This window comes from Furipterus horrens, unplaced genomic scaffold (genome assembly GCF_987537825.1).
Source record: "Furipterus horrens unplaced genomic scaffold, mFurHor1.1.pri manual_scaffold_6, whole genome shotgun sequence".
In the NCBI taxonomy this organism is placed as follows: Eukaryota; Metazoa; Chordata; class Mammalia; order Chiroptera; family Furipteridae; genus Furipterus; species Furipterus horrens.
In genome coordinates, this window is record NW_028327176.1 from 93709841 (window position 1) to 93724459 (window position 14619).

Consider the following 14619-nt stretch of genomic DNA (forward strand, 5'->3'; position numbering starts at 1 on the left):
CATCATAATTCTTTGATTTTAGCAACCAAGATGGAAGACACTTTGCTTCCTCTCCCCACTGGCCTTTCAAGCTCTACCAACAACCCTTTAAAAAGTGAGCTGAGTCTCCAGCAACTAATGTCTCCCACTCCTTTGATAGATTATGGCAAGTTCCATTCACATGTTTCCTTTCAAGGAGGGGCACTGGCTCACACTGCTCCCAAGAATGCCAGGAGGGTGCCTGCCATGTGTAATGCTGCAAACCGGCCCACTTAAGCAATTACCCCAGCAGGTGGGTTTGTCATACTTCTGCCAGTTGGAATGAATGTTTGCCTCTTGATCAGACCATCTGTATCTTCATTTGTAAGTGTTTATATAAAAGGTGTGGGTAATTAATTAAACCAGAGGAAGAGATTGCTAGAACTAACTAATTTTTTCAGCTCAGTACAACACAGCACAGAACAGGAATTCCCATTTCTGGTTTGGGGGATATTCTTAAGGTAGTTCTCAGAAGTAATCAATTCTCACATCCAATCTCATGTCTAATGCCGGATGAATGAGAATTTGTAATCTCATCCTTGTAAGTGTGTGCACATAAGTCCTTAAGCAACAGTGATACTCAAAGAGACTGAAGTCTGGAATTGAGCTCACTCCAGAGGTAGTGAGAAAAGCTAGGCCTCTCCATACATACATTGTAATTGCCTAAGAAAGTATCTCCATTCAAGTTTTTTATAGTCAAAAAACCAACCTAGGTGTCTAGCACCAAGGGAGCATGTTATGTAGGGAGACATGCAAAACCAACCAATGTCTGTTAACACCATTCCACTTATTTAACTAGACATGCATCGAAATTACATGTTTCACATGAGAATATACAAATGAGTATTAGCCTATGGTGAGGAAATGGAGGTAAAGTAACCACGCGAAGGTCTTGCATGAACCAAATGTACCATCAACTAAGGACTATAACCACTATCTGTTGATCAAAGACCCTTCTTTGGATGAAGGCAACTAAGTCAATGAAGCCTATAAAAAGAAAGAGTCCAGGAGACCTGTATCAGATTATGAGGAGCATTAAGTCAAGTTCTCCATCCTCTGCTCTAGTTAGACTCCAAGCATGAGCCACCACCCTACTTACTGTCTATTCAAAATGCTAGCAACTGAGAAGTAGGCATCTGACAGATTACTCTAGCAACACAAGACAGCTGTACTTGTGAAGATCAGAAGCATAAGCTCTCCTTTCTACACAGAGCAAGGCAGGAAAGAACATGGGGACCCACTGGCTAGAGACTAGTAATAGGACTGCCTGCCTAACAAAGCATGAGAGGGAAAGAGCCCTACTGCTAGAAGTGCACTCAGGTTTAGGAAAGTTTTAAGGGCAGATCTCTGTAGAGATCCTCACAGATCCTATTGCTCCATTGCTCTGCTATGCAATGCTGGCCTAGAACAAGGCTAGGTGGGACCCACAGGTCAAGCTGACAGCAGGCTTTTCTACCCTTCCTTCCTGCTTGAGGGCAATGCTGGGTATGTTTTCTTCCTAGCTAGTCAAGGTAGATCTCTTCAGGAGGTAGTTCTGTTGGGCTAGCTACTTTGCTTAAAGACCCTTAGACCATCTTCTCTGTGCCCAATACCCAGGAGGCAAAACTTATGGAAATGTGGGGATTCCCTAAAACTTGGAAATCCCAGAGTAAACTCAAGCATACCCCACACAGAGCCACCAGCAATTTGTTAACTATCCCTTTGGTTTTCCTACTGGTTGATTGCTGGTTCCAGCTGTGACGTTTGCTCCTGTGATTCTGCCTCCAGTTTTCAAGAGCAGAATTTTGTTCCCTGATTTCAATTCTTTGACAGTTGTTGACATAAGTTGTGGATTTAGTTAATTCACCACTCCTGACCCTACAGGAAAAAGCTGACTTCCAAGCTCCTTACATGTTGGGGCAGAAAGTTGAAGTTCAGGTAGGATAATTTAGAGTGAAAGCATTTCAGTCAGTAAAGGAAAGGTTGACTGCCCAATAAGTCACTGAAACATTTTGTAATAATTTAGAAAAGTTATATTTCCATTTTATTTAAAGGATTAAAAGCCTGAAGTTGTCCTCTGATTCTGTTTATGGAGCAGGAACCCTTTCTAAGAGAAATTACAGATGCCCTGAAGAAAGTTATTGGCAGACTGGTTATTAAACAAGCCTTTGATTTACAATGTAGCCCAAATCGTTAGCCTCCTAATACAAAAGCTTTCTCTCCAAACAAAAGGCTGGGAGAGACTTGAGTTTTGAAATTTAAAAAAAAAAGCAGTTAAGATAGGACAATGAACTAGTTTGTCCTGAAATTATGAATATGGACAAAACAGACTGCATAACCTCAGACTTCTGGGATTCTTATCTTGGGATTAGAAGGTTAAGAGCAGGAGCCACTAGTTCAACAATTTTTTCTCATCTGCTAATTATGATTTTCCTTAAAGGGACACAAAATTAAGGTATGACTGTCAGGTTAAAATGTATATGAGATGGGAAATTTGGAAAAAGCCAGCTCTGGGGACTTTGCCTGGTGGTTAAGACTTGATCTCTGGGAGGTGGTGGAAACAAGCAAACATCTTGCCTCAGCTCTGCAGAGCTACCACAAAGAAAGGTCATTCTGGGAATCTCAGAGGGGTAGATAGAACCAGGAACAGATTCTGAATCAGAAGCCCAAGGGGTCAGTGTTTGTCTCACCCCGAGTTTCACAAAGAACTCTTGGAAGGTGGCAAAGGAGGCTATTTTCTCCCCCTCTCTCCACCATAAACAGATCTACCTTAGTCTGAGGCTTTCGTGCAAATCTGCACATGATCAAATCACTTCAGACAGCTTGAATATCATGGTGCCAACATCTTTGACAAAAAAAAAAAATGTGGCATGCTATGAGCTGCCCCAAATCTGCCCCAGGCATAGGAGGGGAGCCTGATAGGCTGAAAGGTAAGAGTCAAGTGTTCAGAGACTAGGCTATCTTTGTAGGAGCCCATGGGCCGTAACAAGTGAAGTTAGGCTAAGGGGTGAGAGCGCCAATAGCCACAGCTTCCCTCAAGAGGGCCTTCTTGCTCAGGGCACAAGAAAGGAAGTTCCCTTATTCCGCAAGGAGTGGCTTCTGTTATTCCCACCAGGCCTCCTCTTGAAGACCAGGCTACATGCGCTCATTTCTCTACTACCTCTCATTCCAGGGTAAGTGTGTTATCCAACCAAATGCTATGCCACTTAGTGATGAAGAGGGGACATCAGAAACCAACCTGGAAAAGGGAGATGCTGCCCATGTAAGGCTTGAGGGTAGCTTATTTACATTCAGGGGAGGTAGCTATGCAGAAGATGGGAGCCTCTCTCCAACACCATACCTACAACTCAACCAGGTGAGCTAGGCAGGGGAGCAAGTTCAGAGCTGGTAACCAATAGTCACTGGTTACAGAGAGGGAGTAAATAACTAAAATACAGTAAAAGTTTCTTGTTACAGGACTGGCAGTAAGCCAAGCTCCAAGCTCCCTATGATCACTACTGAGGCCTCATAGCTCAGTAGCCTTTAGTTTACCCATTTTTAACAGATAAACACTCCCAGCTTTAGCAGCTCACTCGAGACATGAGAAGTGGCAGAATTCAGGCCAAAGTTATTAATATATCTGGCCCTAAAGCCTGTGACTTCAACGTTTTGGTTCTATGATCCACAGTTCTCTGCCATTAAAGGCCTATTAGGGAGATCTGGGGGCCAATCTTTGTCACAAGTAGTTTCCCTGTAGGGAATCTACAGTCCAGATTCTGTCTCATTCTGGACTCATCCTCCTCTGCACTTAGTTTTCAGTGGGTTCCTGGTGTAAAATAAATCATATGGAAAGCCCAGGCAAGAAACTGTGTTTACCAGCCCATTATTGACAGTAATCAGCAGCCTTGAATTGGCTCTCATCACTTAGCTCCTACCTGACCACCGGCTGAGTAGCAGGAACCCTTCAGGACTTTAATGCCCAATCCTGTGAACTTTAGACTCGTGATTTGGTGCAGAGCCCAAATGTCCCAAATAAAGTTGGTTATGATTGTCAGCCCAGACCATAGAGCTCCTGAGCCCTTTTGGGCTGAGCCACATGCTGGACCCGGGCTTAAGTCACGAGTCCACTGTCTCAGGACCTTTTTGCCTGCCTCCAGGGACTTGTTGCTAAACTGAGGGCTAAAGCTGAACATTGCATGAGTTCCTGGATATCTTCAGCCCTCAACAGTTGGATAATTACCACTGAGGCCAGAAGACTCAGAGGTCAAGAATTCAGAGGTTGCAATAAGTGGCACCTGTAGACAATACAAAATTGGCACATTCTTCAACCTGAAAGGTTCAAGATTCTATCCATCCCCCTAGTTTTGGTCTTTCATTAAGGCAGCTAATACAATTTTAAGTGGACCCTTAAGATTACTGGCCTTTCTCTGACATTGTAAAATCGTTTATTACCAACTATAGTTTGAGCCCAGCAATTAAAAAGCAACTTTGATCCACGCCTTAAAATATCATTTGAAGCAATTGCTCAGGACAGGCTCATACAACCCCAGGTGCAGAGTCTGCCGGGCAGATGAGGGAGCTAAGCAAGCATAAGGTACCGAGCTGGGTTCAGGGAGCCTGTCAAGTTACAGGGAGGTCATAAGGCACTAAGTTCAAGTGACACTTGTGACTAGCGAGCAGGTGTTCCACGCTGCAGAAAAAAGTGTAAGTGCCAAAAAGAAATATCCGTGACACAATCACATGAGCTCTGTACCACCTGGGGGTACTCTACCAGCCAGGAGCTTGTGTTTACTGAGCACATACGGTGGACACTGGTCTACCTACAGTGTCATCTAGTCACAAAACCTGAGTTTAAGCTAGTTTTTCAGAATGAGATACCTGCTCAAGATCTCAAAGCCAGTGACAGCCAGGGACAGACAGACCCCAGGTGGATTCAAGCCCATATGCTCACTGTCACACACTCGTCGGCAGCCGTCCATCTCGAGAGACGATGGTGTAGCTTCTTAAGAGTCTATCTGCACCGCCGAGAATGGCTGTGCAGTCCGACTCGGGAGTGACACGGTATCTGTCTCCTCCCGTGTTGAATCGACATCTTGCGATGACGCTGGAGTGTCCTCTCCAGTGAAGCTGAAGCTACAGAGCCTGGGCAGGGTGATATGGAGGGTCTGCTGTTGCCCATGCAGCAGACCCCCCCTCTCTTCGCAGCTGAAGGGTCCAAGGGAAAGACGGAGTCAATACAGCTTGGCTTCAGGTGCGCCGCAGGAGTTGCCGGTGTTGACTACAACGTCAAACCGCCTTAGGGACTCCGGCTCCGGATTTTCTGTCGGGGTTTACTCCCTTAGCCTTTCCCCTGAAGAGGTATGCCGCAAGGCAGCGGAGGTTTTTTGGAATCAGAGTTTTCCTGATTCCACACACTACACTGAGCATTTCCACATGAAGGATCAGAGATTGAGGCTCTGGTCAAAAACGGCTCCACTGCAATGGTATATCAGCTCCTACAAGTCCTGAATCCAGACCCAAGCACTCCCACCTCCAGTCTGAACAAAAGCAATAAATAGCTCCTGAAGTACTTTCAGAGGAGCTACCTGAGGAATTTGTATTTAAAGCCCTCATTCACAGTGGGCTCCGGTAGGCTAGCTCCACACTCACTGTTCTTGCCCTATTTTCAAGTAAGGCCAGCATTTCCCACTGAGTTTCCAGTTCAGAACGCTGAGCCACCTCAAAGCCTCAGTTTCTCCTGATTCTCAGGCTACCACATTACGTGGTAAGTTGCCTTTCAACACCCTTGAGATCGTCCTTGTGTGTGCTTAGGCTTCATTTGCTTCTCCAGCGCCTTCTTTAGTTTGGTTTAATTCCAAAGCCCCACTAGACAAGGCATGCTCTCTGGCCCCTACTATATTTGGCTTGGTCGCTACTACCCCACTGCATTGAGCCAGGACTCAGAAACTGGTTCCTGGGAGCTGCCACAGAGGTCAATGACTTATATCTCTTAGGTGGAGGATGCTGCTGCAGGTGCAAGCAGGAGTCAGTTGTGAGATACGCTCCATGAGCTACTCTTTCTCAGATAGTGTGTGGTGTCTCAGACCTACGCCAGCAGGAAATTCCAGGAGCTGTTTAGTCATGATTTTATTAGAAAACCTAGCATTTATTAGAGAGGTCTATTAAAGAAACTCTAGACAGTCCAGTTCCTACTTGAGCACTCCCCTAGAAATGAGTCCTACGTAGTATTTGAGTATAACAATTCGTAAGAGAAAATCCTCATCTTCAAGGACCAATACCATGGCTATCACCTGTTGTCCCAGAGTTCAACCCACATTGATATTCTTTTCAGCTGAAGAGAAAACATGTGGATCTCCGGACTCATTTTAGAAGGTTTTGGCAAGTTTGAGTTCAACTCTGTCTTGGCTTTGACAACAGCACACCTACTCTGTAGTTGCTTATTCCCAAAGCGGAGCTTTTAAAAGCTTAAAGGAACAGGAGAAAAATAAGCTGATAGAGCAGCTATCTTCAAGACCTGGCCTCAGACGCCAGGCCATGGTATGGAACAGAGGAACTGTGATCAATAAAAGCAGAAAAGTCTGGAGTTTATCACCCTAGTGGAGGAAAGACTAAGGAGAGGTCACTACCTGCCAGAGATCTGGCTTTTAGGAGTGGGAGACAGCAAGTTCCCACTTTAGTTCTATACACTCCAGTCCGGGCCCCATCGGTACAAGCTCTTCGTGTTAGTTGCTTACAGCTGGGGAGTTTAGTAGCGCTCCTCTTCCTCCACCCCCACCCCCACCCAAAGGTTAGTAGGTCCTGGAACAACCCTCTCCCAGGGAAAGTTCATTCCTGGCAGAAAGCAGCCTTCCCAGAAAAGGAAGAGACTATAGCTACCCAGAGAGGTTTTTAAGACTCTTTCTCCCATTTAGAGAGAGAAACACAGAGGCAGGTTTTTCAGAAGGAGAAAACGTCCCTTGGGAAAGAGGGGTTAGTGTCTGTATTATTATGGCCCAGGCCTTCCACAAGAGAACAGCAGGAAAAAAACCCGCACAGGAAAGTGCCAAGACAGCCCAGCTTTTGGAGGTAGCCCCCACGTCCCCTTCCCAGGCGGCTTTCCCTTTTGAAAGAAAAAGAGGCTTTTTACCCCCCACCCGCCTGGGCTCTCCCACTTCCCCACGCCAGCCCGAGGAACAGCAACAGACACGACAAAGAACCCAGCAGCCTTAGCTGAACAGGACAGCCCACCGGCGGATTTTATAGGCTGTGAGGACTTAATTCCACCCCTGCCCCGAAGCATTCTGGGTGGGCAGCTGGTCCTCTTTTCTCACTGGCTTCCTCCCGCTCAATCATACCTAGTTCCCGCCCCCTCGTACATTTCCTGTTCTGTAAGTAAAGGGAAGGGGAGGGTTCAATATGGCAATATTCAACTGCTGCAATAAAGTTATGGCTTCCCTCTCCTAGCAGCTACCTTGATTGGAAAAGGAGGGCCAGCATCTTCTTAGGCAGAATATATAATTATGTCCTATGCTCGCTCATCTTCTTCTTGTTAAGAATCACCTGAAGTGCTTATAAATCCACGGGTTATCAGGGTTGTTCCCTGGAAATTATGATACGGAAGGTCTTGAGCCTGGGAGCCTGTGATTTTCATAAGTATCCCCAGGATTTGTTTTTTAGGGGAACTGGTGTAATACTAAAAGGTGGTATTCAGAAGTTCCCTTCTCAGACATTGCTTCTCTTAACCTGCTATAGTCATCCCAATATCCCCTATAAATTTCTCCTTTGGATTTGAGTTTCTCCAGCACGGGCTCCAAATAAGCTTTTTTTTTTTTTTTTTTTTTTTTTTTTCTGGGACAGAAAGAAAAAGGTGAGGTCTGAGGGGGAACTTCCTAGTTCTGATTTTCACTGCGCCTGTGCCCAACCCCCCAGCCCTATAAGAAATGAGCCACAGGTGGGAGGCATCCGTTATAATGCAAGTCACCTGAACGGGTTTCTGAGCCTGGTTGCAGGCCCCGCTGTTAGTTCTGAGTAAGGCGATTGTGTGGGCAGGAGCCTTTTAACCACAGGGACTGTGGTGTGACATCAAAAAGTTTCAGGTCCACAGGGAGCAGGCCTGGGCAACCAGAAGAAGGTGGAAACACAGGAGACGTTTGGCAAGAAGGTGGCTTTCTGTGCGCCATGCTTGTGGCAAGTGAACTTGCTATAAGACACCCACGCTGGGGTCAGAAAAAGTCCAAGAAAGGAAACAAGTTAAACCCAATAGTTAATTCTTTTTCTTGTAGCACATTTGAAAGTTGCTTTTGTAAACATCACTGGTTTCCTAATCAAAGTAACTGTCAATATCCTCCTCTCTATAGATTCTCCTGCCTTTCCTTCATTGTATGCCACAAATCAATATTCTATCCATTATTTGTGACCCAGCTGAGATGCTGAATCTTTGTGGAACCTTCTCTAATCTCCTAGTTTGGTTTCACCTGCTCACCACGTGTTTGTCAAGTACTTTCTGATGTGCTGGTGGTTAAGGAGAGGAGATGGCTAAGGTCTGGTCTTCTCCCTAGAGAATCTCACATCCTGATTAGTAAATTGCTGTTTGCTTTGCTCTATCATAGTATCATTTGTATTCCATTGCTATCACACTTGTATTTGTTACTACACCTCGAGCAGTTGGAAGGAGGGCAGAATGACTTCTTCACCTCTGTGCCAAGAATGTGATACAGGTGTAACATATGTTTCCTGAGTGGCTGGATGAATGAAAAAAAAAAGAAGAGATGCCTGCCTCCTTCAGTGTTTTTTCTGTAGCCTTAGAGTTGGGTCTGAGGGGTGACACGAGAGAAAGTTCTGAACTTCCTTGTGCTCCAGAGACAGCTCCAACTGCATAGAGCTGGCCTGCAAGATCAGGAAGAACAAATATTACCAGAAAGACAGAGGGAAGATACTTCAGGGCAAAAACTGGGCTCCTCTCCCTTATACACAGTTTATAAATTTAAGTCCTACCTGACCCAGCTCTGAGTTAGCTTTGAGAACTTGGGAGGTGGCATAGTGTAGCAGTTAAACATGCAGACTCAGGGTTTTTATCCTGTCTCTCTGGCTTACTAGTCATGTGACTTTGTACAAATATGCAATTTTTCTAGGCTTCAGTTTCTTTAGAGGTAAAATGGGAATCATTATGATTATGATAGTACTCACCTCCCAGGATTGTGAGGTTTAAATGAGCTAATACATAGAAAACACTTAGAACAGTGACTGGCATATAGTAAGTACTAAATAATAATTATTATCATCTTATGCCATATACTGTTCTAAACTAAATAATATATAGGACAACAAGGTTTAGCTGTTACAATTCACTTGCTCTAATTTAAAAATTAAAAAGTGAATTCAACACAGATATAGACAAAAGCCTAGCCAAAGAGGCATATTGAGAATTTCTGGGAGGCTAAGAGGTGTTGGTAAAGTTTCCAAACCCATTAGAGCGCACCTGTGCCTTTCCCCATTTAATTCACATGTTCCTGATAGAGTCAGAGTCCTGAACCCAAGAGGGCCTTGAATAGCTCAGGGTAAAGAAACTGACTGATATGCTCATATTCTTGTTCTTGGAGATGACTAATAATTTCTTTGAAGAGAAATAACATAAATTATGAATGATTAATTTTATCCGTGTTGCATAATGACATTGCATCATGAGAGCTGTCATTATATAATAATAATAAGGTGAAATGACTTTATTGGAAGAAGATTCTGGAAGCGAAAGGGGCATAATGGCTGACTGCCTCAATCTCAAAGAAGGAAATGATAAACAACTATGGGACTCTGAAGCTGTGACAAGTGAGTATCTATGCGGGAACAGAGGTGTTAGGATAAGCCTAAAACCAGTGGGCGGAGTCTTCTCCTCTAGCAAAATTCCCTGGAAAAATACCCTTCCTGGAGCTTGGACCTTGGCAGAGATAGAAAATTAGATAATTCTCACTGCTAGTGACTGTAGGGAGTGTGAGTGTGTGAGAAGGGAGGGGTAGAGGCTGTTCTGAAGACAGTAGTTTCTTTTCATATCTCTGGCCGGATGGGGACAGTTATTTCTCTCCATCTGCTGCTCCCAACTCTGTGCTGGAACCTCAAGAGCATTTCTCTAAACTAGTGCATCTCACATGTCACTGTGCATATAAATACCCTGCAGATCTTGTTAAAATGTAGATTCTAATTCAGTAGGTTCAGGTTGGGGTCTGAGATTCTGCATTTCCAAATGTTTTCAGGTGATGGTCATACTGCTGGTACTGGGAACATACTTTGAATGACAAAGGTCGATGCCTTTGTATCCAATGGCATCTTCATCACCAGGGGGCTTTATTATTTATTTACTTATTTATTTATTTATTAGAATTAAAACAGATTTTATTGACCTATAACCAGTAATGATGTAACTGGTGGATATTGATTGAAACCTCTTAATTAAATATGTCAGTCTGAAAGTGTGTATTTAAAACATCGCAAGTTGATTCTACTGTGTGCCACGCAGTACACATGTGTGTAGACATGTTTCATGCCCTACTAAGGCTTATAATTTGTTTGGGGAGACAAAAGCAAAATCTGTGATAGAGGTAAACCAATGATGTCATCAAAGTGCCATGGGAATAAAGATAATAAGGTCAGAGAGAAATATGAATAAACATATTTGAGCTAGTAATATATCTCCTTAAATAATTTCTATATCATATGCTAGAGTACCTTCAATGGAAAACCCTAGGTAGAAGGACACTCTTTCTATGTTGTCACTGCTTCTAAGTGGACCTGAATAAATGGATGTTACTGGTATTTTTATTTTTTTCTCTGTTGCATATTCAGTAGAGATTTTCTTGCCTTCAGCCCGAACAGTGAGATGATGCAGGAGGTCTTTGAATTCCATATTTTCCCACACATCTCCCCTCTGCCAGACAGAATTTACATTTTGTACTTCACTGAAGTACTGCTCTAGCTCAGCCTTGTAACAAGACTGTTGAGACCCTTCCTCTTCCTCAGGTAGGAAAGTGTGCTTGCCTGCTTGGACCTGCACATGCTCCTGTACTGTCTATTGAAGGATCTATTTAAGGATGAAACATACTTTTTCATTAGTTTGGCATTTTCATCTAGCTCTTTATTTTCTGACCAGAGCAGGAGACAGGCCAAGAAGTAAGGATGTTGATGACTTCATTCTATGAATTATAACACTTCTCAGAGCTGTTTTTTAAGTACATTCATTGACTGAGTGAACTCGGAGTTGGGTTTTAGACAATTAAGAATAATGCTGGCCGAAATGCAATTTTGTTTCTCCTTTGCTGATTGTTTATGCGGATTTTTCAGAAAGAGGAACATGTATTTGTTCACTCTATTTTCCATAATAGTTGTGGCCTCTTTGTGATTTGGGTTAGGATATTCCAGAAGTCCAGAAAACCTATCTGCTCTCAAAGCTTCTAGACTTTTCCTGCAATTCTTCTCTTGGAGTAACTGACTCTTTGTGCTTTTTAATGGGCCCAAATCCAAAGGGCAGAAAAACTCCATGTATTTACTGAAACAGTGACTGATTTTCATGCTAATGAGAGTTCTACTGTTTCTTTTTGGGTATTCCTTGTTTCCAAAAGAACCATACCATCATCAAAAATGTCAAAGATGTTTTCATATCTGATTGGAATTCTTGTAATTAGGATGTGAAGTTGCTAAGAACCAAATAATATTCATATTTTGGATTTATAGGAATATTCCTCTTTCCTGATAAAAATTATGCCAAAGTTTTTTAGATGACTCTTTTTCTTTATGGAAACAGGGAATGAGCTGAAGAATCTGAATCGTGTAAACACCAACTTCCATTTCACCCAAGAAACCAGCCCTATAATACATGTCATATTTTCTTGGGGACTTCTGTGGTGACCAGGTCTCAGTTTCATAGTCTTTCCTACCAGTTTGTTTCGGGGGATTTTTTGAAAGCTCTTGATGCATTTTCAGTGGCTTCCAGGAAATGTGTTATATCATTAACAGTGATATCCCTATAATTTTTGTTTTCATCCAACCACCATTTGATTTTACTTTTGTAGACTTGACCAAGTGTATCTGAAAGGTAGGAATGTTTTGGTGCTCTCTTTTTTACCTCATTTGCCCAATGCAGAGCAATGTCAAAGTCATTCTCTTTAATGTAGAAATGTCTTGCTAAGTCCTGAAAAATAAACTCATTTTGTGGGAATTGAACACTTATTTGTTCAAGACCCTTTCAACTTTTTCATTCTGTAAAGCTTCAATTAATGGAGAAAACAGTGCTTCATCTCCATACTCTTTGCACTGTCTTCTAAGCAGTAGACTTTGCATGTCATGTTGAAATTTGTCTTTCCCTATTCCAGAATCATAGAATAAATCCTCTTTTAATATCTTCAATGTAATTTGACACTTATCCAAGTGATTGCTACTTTCCAGTTCTTTTAGAGGCAGTGGGCAATCAGAGGGTGAATGATGTGCACACCTGAATATGCCCCATATTCTGCGACTTCTGTGTCAAATAGGTTTCCATCTTCTTCACTTTCAGTTTCTAGGGCGTATGAGTGCACGTGATTCTCGAAAATGTTTTACCCTGTGACACTGAACTCATAATATCAGTAACATTAAGAGTTGAGTAGAGCCAGGAAAGAAATGAGTCATGCTTCCTTACTGTCAACATTCTGTCCTTTTAGGATATTCTTGACTACATTTCTATATACATTGTACCAAAATTTCCTTTCATGATCAGGAAGGAATAAAAGTTTTCAGTTATTGTTTTGCTTTTCAATTTCCTCTAGTTTGGCCTCAAAAGCTCTTTGTTCTTGGAAGAAAGTTGGTATTTTAGTGCAATACTGTCTGCTGATTTTGCACTTTCATCAGGATTTGGGGATCTCGAGAAGTTTAAGATAAATTACCAGTGTTTCTCCATATTTCAAATCATTTGCTACTAAAATGGAATGGATGGTATCCTGTAGAATGTAGCCGTTTTCTCGTGCTTCAAAATCATCCACCAGGAGAAGTACGGGAATGTAAGCTTGATAGCTGGTTGCCTTTTAGGTCATCAGCTTGATTACTTGTTTTCTAGTTTCTACAAAATCAGTTTCTTTGTCTTCTAACACAGCACACCTGAAGTTCTTCTTTTGGCCCAGAGAACATTCATAGACAATGTAGTGCCCCCACAACCTGGGTGATAATAAAAATTGATAATTTTTACAGATATTTGTTTCGGAGACTCTGCCCAACACTGTATCAGATCTTCAAGGTTTTCATAATTGTCTCTTTTGACAAAGGCTGAAGAATAGTTTTCAGAAGAAAAATAGAAGTTTCTACCTCAATAAAAGTGCTCTTCTTTTGCTTTTCTTAAATTCTTGGAATTTAGATTCATTTTTTTTTATACCCGTGTTTTACACTCATTTTCATGGAGAATTTCCAGTGTGGTCAAGATATCCTCTTCCTTTTTCTCTAGGATAACCAAAGATGATCCATGGAAGGGCAGAAACTTTCCTGATGACTGAGTGACTGGTTTTGGTTTAAGGATAGTACTGTTTATCAATTCTAAATTTAAAGTGGAAATACTGTGGTCTGTTAATTCATCTGCAGTTGTCAATCTGGCCTGTAGTTGCTGTTTCCATGGTTGATAAATCTGTTGTGTTCACACAAAAACAGAGTACACTTTCCAATCCTTTGAGAGCTTGGTAGGAAGTACAGAATGTGTCAATGAGTGGATCTGCTGGGCTTTGCACCAGAGAGAGTAATAAAAGCACTACCAAAAACTTCCCTCTTGTCATTATATTTTTATATGTGAGAAGGAAAATCAGTTTTCTGACCTGCCAAGCTCTTTCTCTCTGCCATAAATGTGATTCCAGAGGCTTATACCTCTCATCTTTCAAGTCTGATCTGCCATTGCAAAAAATCCATCTAGGCTGATCGTAAGGATTCTGACTAGAGGTTTTCTCCCTTATCGTGGTTATCTCTTTCTCATGTTGATTTGGAAAGTAAATATTTGCTACCCAGCTTTTTTGGTAAGATTTGGTCATGCCCTTGCTAATGGATTTAGGATCAAAGTCCAACATAGCAAACCATTTAAGTTCCTTTAGAAAATCTAAGTTACTTGTTTGGTTTTGATGGCATTTATTTGTTATAAGACTATACTGATTGTAGTATGAATTATCCAGTGACTCTTGAAAAGAAGCCCACCCAGGACCAACTTGCAGACCCAGACTCATGCTAGATACCAGCAGGGGCCCCGTGTGCCTCACCAGCTCCTCATTTTGCAAAGGGTGAACTTGGTCTTTAAAGTATTCAGAACAAGGTGAATGGTTAAATTACTGAAAGAGAACTATGGCAAAGGGAAGGTATTGCATCAATAGACCTGAAAGGAGTGAGTCTGAGGAATGAGCTCCTCACCAGCATCAACTTCCCTGCACAGAGGCAGCAGATGAAATGGAAACAGCAGAGGAACCATGGCTCTGACACTAAGGACCTAGAGTAGGAGAGACCTCCCCTGGGGAAAACCCGTTTCAGTTCTGAGGAACATCAGGGCAGGGCGTGGGCCTGCTGGTCTCCAGCCAAGATTGCAAGAATTCTTTCCTGGACTTGCTCAAAGTTCTGCTAACAGGCTCAGGACTAGGTGTGCCCTGCAGACTGAAGTCAGAGTGACTAAGAAGATTC

General features: G+C 42.6%; 1 pseudogene; it reads right to left on the reverse strand.

Moving 5' to 3' along the window:
• Nucleotides 1-10642: 10642 nt before the first annotated feature.
• Nucleotides 10643-14174, reverse strand: LOC150006972 (sterile alpha motif domain-containing protein 9-like; annotated as a pseudogene).
• Nucleotides 14175-14619: the final 445 nt, after the last annotated feature.